Here is a 16701-nt window from a genome sequence, read left to right as displayed (position 1 = left end):
TTTAAATGCATAATTTTGCAGTGTGTGATCGCTGGATTAGAGTTTGTTTATATAGTTTGCCTCGCTAGACGGGGAGATACCAGTTAAATGGGGAGTTTTGGTATTAACTTTCTTTTTTTTTTTTTTTTGCAGAAATTTGCAAAAGAAAAATTTCAAACAGTAATAAAATTTGGCTCAGAAACACATAATTTGGATCATTACCTTGCTTTTCCGTTCTGTATTTCCTTTGCATTTAGAATATTTGCAAATACAATTGTTAAAAATTATGTTAAGCCTTCCAGGTTTTGTCTATGCATGTCTTTTGGCGTCACTACATCTTTTAAAAGGGTGACCATGTTCCCAAAAGAAAGTAGGATGAGCAAAGGCTTGTAGTTGGGAGGGGAGCTATTCCTGGACCAGCAACGACCAAATTTTTATCAAACCTACATTTATTTTAGTAATCTTGATCATGCCAAGCAGATATGTCAAACAAACAATGTCAAGCAAACAGAGTTTGGATAGTGGATCCAAAATGTAACTGACATAGCCACGAAAGAGGATTGTTAGGGAAAACTTCAAAATATTTAACAGAGATTCCTTTAACTTTTTGAAGGCTAATAATACCTTTAATTCCCTAAGAATATGTCCCATTACTGACTTCTTAATTATATAATAAGGTGTTTTATTTAGCTCCCCCCCCCCTTTTTCAAATATGTGTATTCTGCTGTTTCATAGAGTGTTGTGACACCAAATTTCCAAAATGTAGCATCTGCTCTTGCCAGGAGATAACAATGGGTGGGGTTTATGGGGAGTATAAATGAGGTTATAGTAAACAAGAGGTTTGGGGGAGTGTGTTAGGGATGAAGGGAGAACTTGTGGCTACTGCACCTTGTAAAAGGTGAGTAGGTAACATCCAAAGTTACTCAATAGTACTTAGAAATCTAAGTACTAGGGAAAATACCGTATCTAGGAAAATAGCGTATCTATGGAAAATAGCGTCTAGGGCAAACATTGAAATTGCACCCCCTGTCCAAACATCTGACACCCATCTTTCAGATAACTTTACCATAATATCAGCTGAAAAATACAAGTCAAGCTTGTTAATCTTTTAATATTTCAAAAACTATTTAGCAGTGGATGTAGCCAGGCCAAAAAATGCTGGAAACCTACACATTTCAGTATGCTGGGACTCATGAAATACCCAAATACTATGTGGAGGTGTACTTGGAAAACTAAACAGAAGTGCCTGTCTAATTCTCTACTATGCATTGTAGCATCACTATTACATAAGTTTTAAAAATCAATGGAGAATTTGACTTTTCCCAGATACTCGGAAAATAATTAAAGGATATGCAGAGTAAACTGTGTCACTACTTGGAATATATTCTAGTATTTCAGAAAGACAGTTCAAATGAGAGAAAGAGAGCAAGAAACTCCCAGTGGGCCTTAATACTAAGGATTTCACACTGATTCAAAGACAAACTCACCATTAATAGCCATATTATTAAGACATCACATTTAACTCACTTATCACAAGAAGCAAAGTAAGAGTAAATGAATACAATCCTAGCTCATAAGCTTCAGCTCAGTATTCACAAGCCCTGATTCTCTGTACATAGTGCCAAACTGAATATGTGTACAGTGACTTATATTATATTAAATTTAAAAAAATTACCTGTAGCCCCTTCGGGGGGCTTCCTAAAGGCTGTGGGGGGTTTCTGCAAAAATCCCCCCTCCCCCCGCTGGCCTCTTAATTCACTGCAGCAGCCTGTCCCGGGCTGATTTTCAGGCCTGTTTGGGTCTGCAAAGATCGGCGTATTGGCTATTTTGGAGGCTGCCACGCATGCTCAAATGGCCTTGGCAAAGCCTAGGGCCTCACAGGGACCATTTGAGCATGTGCAGTGGCCATTTTTAAAAATATTTTTTAAAGATGGCCACCAAAAACAAAATGGCCACTGCACATGCTCAAATGGTCTCTGGGAGGCCTGGTATGGCCTAGGGCCTCGCAGAGGCCATTTGAGCATGTGTCGTGGCCATTTTGTTTTTGGTGGCCATTTTTTAAAAAATCATTTTGAAAAATGGCGCCCCCTTCAAGTGGCGCCCGGGGCACGTGCCCTGCCTGCCCTACCCTAGATATGCCCCTGAAGTACTACTCAGAAATTACTCTAAAATGCTACTAAATTTCAAAAGGACTTTCTCTAGTATGTAAGCATAACAACGTTGACAACAGAAAGATATCTTCCAAGAGGAGTTGGGTTTTTTTTAAATCACTTTAAAGAAAAACAATAGTATGGTGCCTTTAAAGACTAACATTATTATGGTATAAGCTTTTGTGGACTAAAGTCTACTTCATCAGGTGCATGAAGTACTGCCCTATCAGCAGATAGTTGTCCCTTGCCAACCATGAGAGTTCAGTTCCCACAAAACCTATGGGCATCAGGGGGTTAGCGGAACCGCAGTCATGAATGCCGTGCAGATGGTCATGATGAGGAGGAGGATTAGGAAGGATGTGGTGAGGTAGAGTGAGGCGCAATCAGAGGGAAGGGAGCTATCAATGGGATGGGGCGGGGTCAGGGGGATTTTTATTTTATTTATTTATTTTTACATTTATATCTCACTCTTCCTCCAAGGAGCCCAGAGCGGTGTACTACATACTTGAGTTTCCCCTCACAACAACCCTGTGAAGTAGGTTAGGCTGAGAGAGAAGTGACTGGCCCAGAGTCACCCAGCTAGCATCATGGCTGAATGGGGATTTGAACTTGGGTCTCCCTGGTCCTAGTCCAGCACTCTAACCACTACACCGTGCTTTTTATGGGGAAGGGCACCTGCATCCTCATCCTCCTCCAATGTGTTCACAGCTGTAGGCAGTTGACAGCTGCTCCATGAAGTGCCAGGCAGCTCTCTGTGTGCTCTCTTGAAGAAGTTCAGGAGGGTTGTCAATGTGCTTGAAGGTCTTTTTGGACTTCTGTGTAGGGGCATATAAGACCATTCAGTCCTTGCCTGAATGTCCGGCTGCACTGCATGAAGGGGTCTATGTCCACTGCCCCATTTGCCAGCTCTGAGGCATGCTCGAGGAACCTGTCAGCTTTTCCAGGGTCAGCTTCATTGTGGCCCTCTTCTTCCTCGCCTGCTTCCTGATTACTGGATTATTTGATCAGGGCCTCCATCTTTTCAGTGTTGAGGTCTTGTGGCATGTAGGTAACTTTTAGAGAGGACTGGGTCTCCGTGGCAACACTGCCTCTGACGGCAGCCTAATTTTTCTTAATGGCATGGATGGTTGATTTGTTGACCCCAAACAATCTTCCACCTGCACTGTTGCTTTTGCCTTCCCTTAGGCAGTCCAGGACTTTGATTTTGTCCTACAGGGACATGACATGCCTTGCTGCTTGGCCACGGCATCTTCCTCTCCCTTTCTGGCATGTTCTGGAGCCATTTCGTGAACTTTTTCTCCTCTCCGCCCCCCTCCGCTTTCCTCCACTTCTCTATCTCCTCTGTCTTTCTCTCTCTTTCCTCTGCTTGTCTCTCCCTCTCCCCCTCCTCCATCTCTGTCTCTTTCACGCTTCTCGCGACCCAAATTGCACGATAACTCGGGCATACTCCAGTCATGGTAGGAAAGACTTCCTACAAAAACCCATTCACGTATGCTTAAAACTGGGTTAAAGAAATCCGTGGTTGGCAAGGGATGGCTGTATACAGAAAGTGATCTTTCTTTGAAGAATTCAGAAAATCTTAACATATAGTGTGCATTTATTTGTGATTGTGTCACATTTCTGCATTTTAGTTGTGATCAAAGAATGTACAAAATCTGAAAGAATGATTTACAAATGCAGTCTATGCTGAATCAAGTGCTTAGTTATTTTCTTTCTCAAGAATAATAGCATAGAGGCCTTCTAGCTTGCAGGGGACGTGTCTACAAATGCAAGCAGATAACTGGGAAGCTGATTAGGATACTGATTGTCATTTTGAAATGCAGGAACTGAACTTTGCAGTTGTTGGCCTTGATATACTCTCAAAAGATGAGCACATCCTTCCTCACCTTTCCTTCTGTTCTGAGCTATGGTCCCTTTCAACTAATATGTTTCTTGTTCCATGCCTCCCTGAAGCAGCTTATTTTAGGATTTTTAGTTTTACTCTAATTATAGTCATCTAATCAATATCTGTTTTAGACAGTTGCCTTATTGTTTAAAGTTTGTTTAGCTCTAGCATTGTTGAAAGTACTATACAGAATATAGGTTTGACATAAAAACTAGTCTATTAAGCACAGCTCCTATAGAAACTCTATTGAAATTAAGAGCATTTGGATGGGTTCCGTTCCTGTGTGAACTATTAAGTTCTATATTTATGGTAGTGTATAGGTTGCCCTGTCCACTGAGCCCCTTTCTCATGATCCCGTGGGAGGGCTTCAGGGCAGGCGGCTGGAAAGGCAGCAGAAGCTCACCTTCCCCACAGACGACCCAGCTGCTGGGTCTGGGAGGGCCAGGGTGCATGATCCTGCATGACCAGATGGTCCACGGCTTCCTCCAGCAGCTCAAAGGTGTGGGGGTTGGGACGTGTTGTCCTGGCCCCTGGAACTCCCACAATGCATCATGTGAGTGTGTGGTGCATTGTGGGGAAACCCTCAGTGGTGGGTATCTGGCTTCAGTGTTGCAGTGTTGGCTGAAAGCAGCCAGTGCTGCACACTATCAGGAAAATGGAGCTAAGGGAGCACTTACTCCCTTAACCTCATTTAGGACGTGGGCTCCCTAGGTGGGTTTGCCTCTGGCTGAAGTGCCACCAGGATTGGGTGAGATCCCGGGCTTGGCTGTGCGTGATAACAGCCTCACTAAGTAACACTTGCTAATTTGATTGGTTTCTGGCTTAACACGCATTAAATAAGATGAACCAAAGAAGTATGCACAGCCTGCTTTCCAAAGCCTATCAGTAATCTGTTAAAGGCCCCTACTCATACCCCCACTTACCAACACAGCTGCTTTAGAATTAGGCCCTTAAAAATTTGGAGAGGTTTCAGAACCTAATCAGGGAAGGGAATTAACTACAGAAATTTCTAAGGACAGCCTGCCCTCACATGAACCTGACCCAGGTGTTAAGATTATTTTAAAAGGGAGGCTTTAGGTAGCAACTGGAAAAATGGGCAAAAACTTTGTGGTGGTAACCTGGTTGTGGAGGTCGCTTAGCTTATTTTAATGCTGAACAGAGATGTGGTTGCAAATTCAGAAGAGCGGGCACTTTTCATGATGTCCCCCATGGCCATGCCCACCCCAACAGCCAGAGAAGAAGCCAAGAAGTACCAGCATTCCATCCCTGCGCATCCCCCTTCATCACATCCCTGGTGCTGAAAGCTACCTTGTGTTTTGTTGTTTTTTTGGTAAAATTAAAAGGCAAGATATAAATATCCCAAATAAATTTAAAGCTCAATGCAATGTAAGCCTCAAACATTTCAATACCATTGAAAAGATGTTTGGGCTTTGCAATAGGCAAGCATGTTAGCATATTCTAAAAAGCCTATGCTAAACCCATCAAAGCCCTTATTTCAATATATTTAACTCACATCTTTAATATGATAATCCTGGGATGCCAACTTATATTTATCATCAGGTTTATTCCCCAAGTGTGGGCTCATCCTGTTCCTACTGCAATCCATTAAAAAATCCCTCACATTGTTTAATAGTAACAGGATTATGCCCTAACTCTGTTTTACATTTTAATCAATTTCTATCTGACTTCTAAATTTCTCTGATTACAATTTGCACAGTAGTCACTTGCAGAAGTGTTATAAATTGAATAGACAAATCTGCATCCTAGCATCTCTTTATTTGTGTGTATGTATATACAGATGCACCAACTGTTACTTGAGAAATGTCCTACAAAATCTGCTATTTTGCTTTTCATGTTTCTTGATTTATGAGATACTTCAGAGAAGCAAGATATTTGTATCTCAGAAATGCTAACTTGTAAAGGAAAAGCAGATGAAAGGTTTCATCTCCCCACCCCTCCCCCAGGTAAGAATAATGAGTTAATGTAGAAAGTATTCTACAGATAGTTTAATAGGAGATAAAATGTGAATATAATACATATTAGCCAAGGTGTATTCTTGAACAAAAAGGCCAACATCCTAATAAGGCTCTTGTGCAAGGATGTTGTGCTAGCATTCTATACTACTACTGTTGCACTAGTGCAAACATGCTTGTACAACAAGGTGCCCAACCTGTGGTGTGCCTCATATTTTTTCAGGCAGCGTTTGCACATTTCTGAAAATCCCCATTATTTAGCACAGCCATGTGGTCTTTTTGCACTGGTGCAGCTTTGCTTCTTCTTCAAGCACAGTGTTAGAATGTCAGCCAATTTTTTAAAAAGTTGATACCATGCATTTAAACAGCTATAGTGCATATGATTCATCTAGAGACTATCACATTTTAGAGAAAAGTCTGTGCACACAGATTTATCTTATAAAGATAAGAGGATGCTATTCAAATGCAGACTTTTATATGATAGTACTGGTTTGTTGAGAGAATAATCAGCCGCATTTTGAATGTTTCAGCTGAGACAGTATACATGAAAAAGGGAGAATCCTGGATTTTTGTGTGTCGCTCTGAATACTGCCCTGTGTAAGAATCCAAGGGAAAGTCCTGTGGTATGTAAGGCCAAGGCAGTGGAGTTGAATCCGGAATATTAACAATTGGATATTATGTACAGAGAGGGAAGTACAGTCTGCCTTCAATGCTCTTGCTGCTGGCTGTTTGTTAGTGCCGCCTCTACTCCAGGACTGGAATACAGGTAAAGCCCCATTCAAAAGCTAGCCTGGATCAAGGAATGGATTAACCAAGAACACCACACCCCAAAATGTTGGGGTATCATTTCTGCTGAAGGTTAGGTAGCAATGGATACTATGAGACTCTGAGGACTCTCTGTCATTTACATCTAGGCATACCAGCACTGTGGCTGTAATCCTAAATGTACTTGAAAGTAATGATCATTCAATGCAGAGGGACTTATTTAATGTCTATAATAGCTTGTGTGAGTTCGGCGGGGGTGGGGGGGAGAGGGGGATGGATCATTGGGGGAAAGCATGTGGGGAAGGGTTAACTACCACTTCTCTGCCCTGAAGTTCAGATCTGGATTGCACCCTCCCCACTGTGGCTGCATGTAGATATAGAGAATTATAATAATGGAATTTAAAGATATGTTTGACATCATGTCTGATTTGTCCCTTGCCTCCAAATAAACCTGTTTAAGATGAGGCTGTAAGCCATCACTGTTCTGAAGATTAAAGCAGAGCAAGGACGGGAACTGCAGAAAGATTGTGAAACCAAGAACAGAGTGGAAATGGAAACTAGTTATAGTACATGAGAAATTATTTAGGGATAAATCACTGCTATTTAAGCTCCTAGGCAAAATGATCTGTCATAGATCCCAAGTACCATACTCATCCATAGCAGAGTTAATGTTTATAGGCTAAACGAATCAGTGAAAGAAAACCTCAGTATCAGTAAGCTGGCACATTGGTTCCAGCAACTTAAATTTGATGGGCTAATAAAAATGTAACACATGCTGCTGCTCCTGGCATCTTTTTTAATTGCAACGTGTTTCATACTGGTTAGTTACCACTTCACACCCCAAGAAGTATGCACAGTATCTATTGGTATAACATGATGCATGGAAAATACATGTATTTTATGCAGTACTTTTGAAAGAAAGGATTAGCTCAATTGAACACTTTATCGTCACTATCCTTTATTTGTATACAAATACAAACACACTGCATTTGGTAAGCAACTTAGGTAATTATTTTCACACACACGCACACCTTTCCCACAAAAAGTTCTCAAAGCAAATTACATAGAAGATGGTTCCCTGTCCTAAAAAGGCTCATAATCTACTAAAAACTCAAAGGAAACACCAGAAACAGCCACTGGAGAGTTGCTATGGTGCGCTTAATAGGGGAACTTGCTCTCCCCTTGCTAAATATAAAATAGCCACCACTTTAAAAGTGCCTCTGGCCAGTTGGCAGGGGTTATTAACAATATAGAGGGATGAGAGGCGATTGCATTTTTTATTTGAGGTTGCAGTTCTGATTCTAGTTAGGTGTTTTGAGTGTCATACAATTTAATGGGGCTTGAGTATGTGCAGTGGCATAACAAGCTCTGAAGAGGCCTGCTGTGTGCAAGGATTGAACATAGACCCATCAAATAATTTCCCCCAAACTATCAATGGGAAACTCAAATTAATAACTCTAGAAATCATCAGCACTAGCTCCAAACGAAAACTCCCAGGATAGAACCATATAAAATATGTATACATTTTTAGTATAGATAGGTGCCCACCAGCTACATCTCTCCCCAGTGCTGAAGGATGATACTTTCCCCCCACCTCTGCAGGTAGCAACTAATTGCCTGCAAGCAGCCTCAGCAGATACACGACCAAGAAAATGAGGTAAAGGGAGTGCTCACTCCCTTAACCTCATTTAGGCAGGAGGCTTCACAGGTGGATTTGCCACCATGTAGCCACTGGGATTAGGTGCGATCCCGGTGGTTCACATGAGCGTGTAAAACTGGGTTGGGCTCCCTTAGCCTGGTGTTGCATGCTCATGTGAATAGCCTCAATGTTTCCTTGGTGATGGCTAAAACTCCATCACCAAGCTTGAGCCATCAAGGTATGCAAGATGCAGGAGGAGAAGCTGCATCTCACAGGGTCAGCTTGGTTCCCCTCCTCCTATTTTAAGAATAGATGGGATAATCCTGGCAAGTCAATTGTGTTTCTTTAAAATTTACAAATGAGTGGTAAGGCTGCAAGGTAAGAAATCTCTTTCTGTTCTAGAACACAGATTTATAATGGCTGGAGGTGGTTTGAAATCAAGCAGTCTAGCAGATGAGACAGGTGTTTCAGCATCTCTAAATGCTAAATATTTCATTCCCGTTCTTGTTTGGCTCTGTAAATAACCTTTGCCAAAGCTTAATTCTAGAGACAGGGGTGGGGGGAAATGCTATGTTGCCAGGTAGTTATTCGCACATGGCTTTATGCTGCGGGGTAAATGTTGAGTGAAGCCACTTGGAATTACTCTTGCAGCATTGAGGGAAGCAGCCCCTCCCCTCTGCTCTCGGGTTTGGTTTTGTTCACATAAAGTTTTCCTTCTAGCCAATGGGTGCGGGGGGGGGGGGAGAGGAGAGTACATCTCTCTCTCAAGAGCTACATCTGCATTTGTAAAGAGAGTACCCCTCTTATGCTAATGATTCTATGTCAGTGCTTCTCCCTATTTGCTCTGGTGTTTTCAGAAAAAGTAGCTTAAAACCAGCATTTTAAATACTCAGAAATACCTTGAGATGAGCTAGAATTTGCAAGACAAAGCCTGACTTGTGTGTGGAGTGGGTCCAAGGATCTTGAGGGACTTCAGGGTAAGTTGGCTTGTGTGTGAACACACACACTCTCTCACAAAGGAGATTTAGGGAAGAAGCCCTGTCTAAAGCCTCCTGGAGAAGAATCTTCACCCTGGAAATAGAGCAACTTGAACAAGAAACTACAGATAAATGGACAACAGTAAGGCAACCTTCATTTTGGGAATTATGTGGAAAAGCTTATATATAGATATAGATATATAAAATTAGATTCTGCCAAGTTTAATAAAATAAACTCATAAGAAAAATAGTGATGCAAGGTAGGGAATGATGCAAGGTAGGGAACATAACTTGCTGCACTGTTTCAGAAAAAGGGGAGTGAAGAACTTAAGAACATAAGAACAGCCCTGCTGGATCAGGCCCAAGGCCCATCTAGTCCAGCATCTTGTTTCACACAGTGGCCCACCAGATGCCGCTGGAAGCCACAGGCAGGAGTTGAGGGTATGCCCTCTCTCCTGCTGTTACTCCCCTGCAACTGGTACTCAGAGGCATCCTGCCTTTGAGGCTGGAGGTGAACTTCAGATATTAACATCACCAACACAGAGGTAAGTACTCTATTGCTAAAGAAAGTAGTCATTTGGTTTCTTTCCTAGCACATGAGAGGCAGCACCATCACAATGTGCTTGATTAGCCGGAAAGAGTTGGCTTGAAATATATCGTTTTCAATCAGTTTAAGAAAGCAATAAACTCATAACAAAAAGTCTGTTTCAGGAAGGAGGAAGTGTAAAAGATCACAGGTGGTCACTACCACCAAGTCCTTCAGAGGTAAGTCCTTTCTTGCCAAAGCAAATGGCGGCTTGGTTTCTTTTCTGGCCCACTGGCCTTTTAAAGCCAAAGAAGACATCTATTATGGTTAATTGTTGATCTGACCCATTTTGATTACTGTTTTGCAGAATGAAAGGTGATTTTTCAGTTTACAAGGAACTGCATTCTATCTGTTCTCTCAAGAGAAAAAGATATACTTCTCCAAGCTAAATAAAAATACACTTTCTCTTGTATGGGAACAGACTTGTGCAGAGAACTGGATGGATGGGGAGGGGGGCATCTTTATTTCCAGGAAATGGATTGGCTTGAAAAGCATAAAACAATTCATGGTTTCCACAAGCTTAATAAAGCAATAAATCCATTTAAAAAATGGTTTGGGTTGAGGTAGGGAACATCAAAATTGTTGCTTTGCTTTAAGGCATGTGAAACATCACCAGTGTGGAAATAGGCCCTTAAGAAGCAAGTGGTTGCTTGGTTCCATTTCTAGCCCACTGGCCTTTCAGGCCATTCACTGAAGACCTAATGTGGAGACTTTGAAAGATATTGGTTTTCTTGTTGATTTTTAATGATTTTACTTGCTTACTCGTTGATCATTAATGATGTAATGAAGTTTCTAAAACTGTTTTAAAATGTCATAACTGCTCTGTTTCATGCATTCCCGGGAGTGCATGGAACCAGTTCTGTGCACATCCCTACCTTGCCTTCATATAAAAGGAGTACAAACTTCATTTTTTTGCACCCCATATTATAATTCTAGAATGGCTGGGAATAAAGATCTCAAAATTAATACAGGAGTATCACATGAAGTTAGCATTAAATGTGTCAGTGTTCAAGGAGATCAGTCAGCCTGTGAATTTGAATTTTAAAAAGGTTTATTTTATTTTATGTTTTAAATCATTAAAAATCAACAGGTGGATTGATCGCCTTGAACATTCACATGTTTCATTCTACAATCATGTAGGCACACCATGTAACATTTCAGAACTTTCTTCTCAGCCTTTGGGGAGTTATTAATATTTTTGAGTTTCTCATTGACTCCTATGGGGAAATTATGATTTAAATTGGAAATTCAGGCACAGCTCCCCCTAGTGGCAGCCTGTGTTCATTGCACATGTTTACTCAATTGTAGATCCACCTCTGAGTGTATGTAACAGAATGCAAGTTTTTAGCTTAAAGTTTTAAAAGCAGCTCAGCCTAACAACATCTTATATTCTCTCACTTCCTGCTACAAGAGTACTATTTGTGTTAGCTCTGGTTGTGGGGGTCCTCAAGTAAGATACTTGGTGGTGGGCCCCCACAAAGGTGCAGGCTTCATAACAAGTGTCAACCCGCAACCAGTGGTGGCTGGTAAAGGTGGTACAGGGGCGGCAGCGAGAGGTCTCCCCTCTCACTTCATGTGTGGCGGCCAAGTGAATGCTGTAGGTGGGGCCTCTGCTGCATGGAATGCTGGGTGAGGCACCGATGCTACCTGCAGAGTTCAGGCACCAGTGATATTGCCAGTTAACTCTGTTAAAGGTACTTCTCCCCACCACTCCTGCACTGCCCTCACCAGGTGCCACTGCCCACAACACTAGCACTGCTTGTGAAGTAGCAACTGAGGCTTGAAGTAAATTTTAAGGTGGCAGCGAGTATAAAGTCTAAATGAAATCTTCAGGAACATTTCTAAATCACAAATAACATCAAAATAACCTGCTAATGGCACTGGGAAGTGACAGGCACTAGTCTAGATGGCTCTGAAATTTAGTTTTAGTGTATGATATGTGAACAAGCAGCCACCTCCCAAAGAGGTCTAAGTTAAAAGCTCTGAGTATGCTATAGCAGTGCTATATGAAGTTAATGGAATTACTCTAGAGTAAATTGTTTTGGAATTGAAATAAGCAGCATCTTTGTGGCTATTTAGAGAAAGTGGTCTATAGGATGGAGAGTTTATATAAGTATGAATGAGAGGAATCTATTTTGGTCTTGACTGTGAAGAAAGTATAATTCTACACTGCTGAAACACTGCATTTCTTGCAAAGCAGGACAGTTTCTTTGTCTGGACTCTGATTGTGGTTTGTCTCAAGTTCCAGAGTAACACATAACATTCTAAATTATAACAATCACAACACAATTTTGAATATCGACACTGTTTAAATGACACTGATGCAATGATGATTTAAGTTTCACAATTTAAATGTGAGCCCTTTGGGTACAGGGATCCATATTATTTATTTATTATTTCTCTGTGTAAACCACCCTGAGCCATTTTTGGAAGGGCAGTATAGAAATCGAATAAATAAATAAATAAATAAATAAATAAATAAATAAATAAAATGAGACAATTATGTCAAAATAATTTTCAATACACTACTTCTTAGTGTATTGAACCCCATAGCAGTTTATCATTTATTTCGCAGGTGTGATGTAGTGCTAGAGTGTTGGTCCAGGACTGAGGAGACCTGAGTTCAAATCCCCTTCCGTCATGAAACTCCCTTGATTATTCTGGACCAGTCACTTATCTCTCAGCCTAACCAACCTCACAGAGTTGTGAGGATAAACACAAACATGTGCACTGCTCTGGGCTCCTGGGAAGAAGAGCAGGATACAAGTGTCAAAATAAACAATTTTCATGTGTTAAAATATAACTAGAAAATGCCTCACAGTGAAGGCCGGCTTGCCACTGGGCAAAAGGTACAACAGTAAAGGTTTCTAGGTGCCCTCCAGCAGAAAAGCAGAGAGAAGGGAAAATGGTAATTATAGTTACTGAATAAAATGCTTAATTGAGCTTGCTGACTGTTGACACTATCTGCATGCACAGCTTTCACTGTTCAAAAGTGAGTCTATATATTCATATGGATCTCTTGTACTTATTGATTAAAGAGTCAGAATGTGCAGTTGCTCACTGAAGGGGGAAAAGAGAGAAAAATGATCAGATATTTTAAATTGCTTCCATTTCGTGTGATGAATTCTTTTTAGATACAGCTTATTATTATCATGATACAGCAAGGATAATCTGTCTGCCAAAGAGTCACTGGAGTCTACTGCACTATTGGTTTCTACGGTGAATAAATTAGGTTAGGGTCAGGATAGCTCTTCTATCCTGATTGTAGCAACTTGCCCAAACTCCAAATTAATACCAACACATTCTCCTCAATCTACATCAAGTGCACCCCATCCAGGAGTCCTCCACATTGGTAGCGTGATCCAAGAACCCAAACCCTTTCCCAACACCATCTTTTTAGCCAGCTGTTCCCTTGTAGGATCTTGCATTCTCTTTGTGCATCTTGACCTTCCACCAGAGAGACTGATGAAAATCAGTGCCATTCCACCCCCACCCCTCCTGCCAGCCTCTTCACTCTCCTATCTTGGAATCTCTCTTTTTCTTTTGATATAAAGAAAAATCATAGATACACACTAATTTGTAAGCAGTTAATCCTAAATTCCTGGGTGTGGATGATGTACAGAGTTGTGACTTATGAAGACAGGACTCCTCCTTAGTTCAGCACATGAGCATGGATGAGGGACCATGTGGTCTTGTTGCATTATCCAGTCACACTCATAATCCAACAAACCACAGTTATTAATAATATTGCTATGCCACTTTTCAACAAAAAAAGTTGTGTGTGGTTTTTTTAAAGCAGTTTACATTGCAAAAGGAATGAGAACATAGTTCCCTGTCTCAAAAGGGCTCGTAGTCAAAGAAGCAGCACAGGAGGGACACCAGCAATAGCTCCAATAAGATGCTCTGGTGGATTGATTAGGGGACAGTTGCTCCCCACTGCTCAATATAAGACAGCACCACTTTTAAAAGGCTTTGCTCAGTTAGCAGGGAAGAAACCCAAACTGTGGGCCACAAGGAGGCCTGGTGATGGTTCCTTTCCCCAAAAGGGCTCAGAATCTTGCATGCATGTGCACATGCATGCACACACAACATCAGCAACAGTCAAGGGGAGGGATGCAATGCTATGCTGGGCTGAATAGGAACAGTTGCTTAATCCTGCTAAATCTAAGATAACTATCACTTTAAACGGTGCCAGTTAGCACGGATGCTTCCTAAACTGTGTTCCACAAGAAGGCCTGAAGACAGTTCTTTCCGTGTCCCAAAGGCCCCCCACTCCCTACTAAGAAGAAAGAATAAGGAGACCCCAGCAACAGGCACTGGGGGTGGGATGCTGTCCTAGGTTGGAAAGGGACAGTTGCTCTCCCCCAGTAGACAGAAGAGAGTCACCACTTTCAAAGGTGCCTCTTGGCCCAGATAGCAGGGCAGATTCCCAAATGTGTTGCACAACAAGAGGAGTCCAAAATGGTTCCCTGTTCCAAAGGGCCACATGCTCTGAAAAAAGACACAAGGGAGGCTCTGGGAGGGGTACTCAGGTGTGGTTGGATATGAACAGTTGCTTTCTTTCTGCTCAACAGAAGAGCCTCCGCTTTAAAAAATGCCCCTTGACCCAGTTAGCGGGGTGGTGGGGGGGGGGGGCTAGCAAGTAGTAGATAAAGCAAATATTGTAGAACCTCACTAAGTCTCCTCCAAAGGCAACAGAAGGGGGGCAGGGCTGCCCTTGAAACTCCTCACCACTTGATGAAGTGAGTCACAGCACAAAAGAGAATGTAATGATCATCATGCCTCACCCAGAAGGATGCTGAAGGCACCCAGGGAGGAAAGGCCTGCTGATGTCCTTGGAGCCTTTAACCAGGTCTGGAGAATAACCTTTCTGCTAGCACTGGCAGAGAAAAGCAGAGAAGAGAAAGAAGCAGTTAAGACGATAGTTGGAGTTTCTATAAAGGATGAAGTCACAAAGAGAATGCAGGACTTAAAATCCAAAACAAAACCTCAGTGAAGAAGAACCTTGTTGGATTAGAGCAAAAACATGCCTCTCTGGAGATGTGAACAGTTGTTGACATATTTCTAACAATAGCCTTATGTCATGTTAGCCTTCTGTATTTCTAACAATAGCCTTCTAACAATAATCTAACAAAACTACTATGGGATATGAAACAATAAGCGACAGCATCCTTATCACAGTGCAGAACCTCCTTCCAGTAGTTCTTAACTAAGCTGCAATCCCACTAAATAAAGGGGAAAGTTCCTCTAGGGCATGCATCGAGTATGGCCTGATTTCAAGCATCCAGTTCACTATTCAGAAAATATGGAAGGGTTGAGTGATAACCTCGCTTGAAATATGTACTGGAATAGCATGCTTTTCAATCAAAGCCTGAAGGAGCAACTGTGTACTGTACCTCCACCTCCTCTACTCTTTCCTTGAACAAGTCTATGCTTATTGCATGATTGTGGTTTTCTAAGGGCAACATTTGAGCATTTTTAGTATCCCCATGTCCCCGCCCCCCCCCCCCGCTTTATGCATGAGGCCTACTCTTCAAGCCACAGAGTCAAAGCCACACAAAAACATTCCACTGTCTTCCGTTATACGAGAAGCAGTTCTGGTCATGGTAAAATATTAAATAAAACATTAGATTTATGAGAAATAGGACAGGATGTCCTAGTATTTAAACACTCTCTGAGTGTTCCACAATTGTCTGCACAAACCCTTAATGAAAACCAGCAGCCCATTCTTCACCCAAGGGCTCTATTCCTACATTTATATAATTTACCTTTACTTATGTGTTTATCATTTTTGTTACACATGACACTGTTGAGAAGTATCACTCTCACTCTATCCCGATTTCATTTAAAAGTACAGTCACTCTGTCCTCAAACTGCAGGGTTTAAAGTTGAATATGTCCTTATCTCAGACTAATTGCTAATCTTGTGGTTTATAAACCTAACAGAAATAAACCTAACAGAAAATGCAGTCTGCTTCTCTAATAACAGACACATTGGTGTAAAATTATTTTTGTCTAAGATGAGAGATGTATTCACAGTATAATCACCCACCTCTTAGCCATTGCAATTTGCCACCTGCAGCAAATAATGATCAATTTTAGGTTTTTAGTCGATTATAATATCTGCAATAAATAGATACTAAATACCAGTTGCAGGGGAGAAATGGCAGGAAAGGGGGCAAGCCCTCAGCCTCTGCCTGTGGGCTTCTTGGAGGCATCTGGTGGGCCTCTGTGTGAATGGATGCTGGACTAGATGGATGCTGGACTAGAGCCTTGACCCTGATCCAGCAGGGCTGTTCCTATGTCCTTATACTTTTTTCAGTTGTAGTCACTCCTCATTCTACTTTTAGAATAAGAGCTATCCATGGATTGAAGATTTTAATTAACTTCTGTGGTTTGTCCAGGGCTGATCAATTAATTTATAACCTCAGAACTAAAACAACTTAATACAGCCCCTTCTACAGGTGATTTTATTCAGGGACATGATGTAGTACTGCAGGGATGGGCAGGGATGCAGTCCTGGTACTTTCCCCCCTCTAGGATCTCAGCAGGGACACAAAGCTCTTAGCTTTCTACATGGAAATAATGTGCTGCTCTTGTTATTCTGACCGTTTATTACTATTCTTCCTGTCTTAGGAACATAGGAAGTGCCCTATACCGAGTCAGACCCTTGGTCCAGCTAGCTCAGTATTTTCTACACTGACTGGCAGCAGCTTTCTAAGGTTGCAGGCAGGAGTCTTTCCCAGCC

This window comes from Hemicordylus capensis, chromosome 5 (assembly GCF_027244095.1).
Source record: "Hemicordylus capensis ecotype Gifberg chromosome 5, rHemCap1.1.pri, whole genome shotgun sequence".
NCBI classification, from domain to species: Eukaryota; Metazoa; Chordata; class Lepidosauria; order Squamata; family Cordylidae; genus Hemicordylus; species Hemicordylus capensis.
This window is presented reverse-complemented; position numbering follows the sequence as displayed.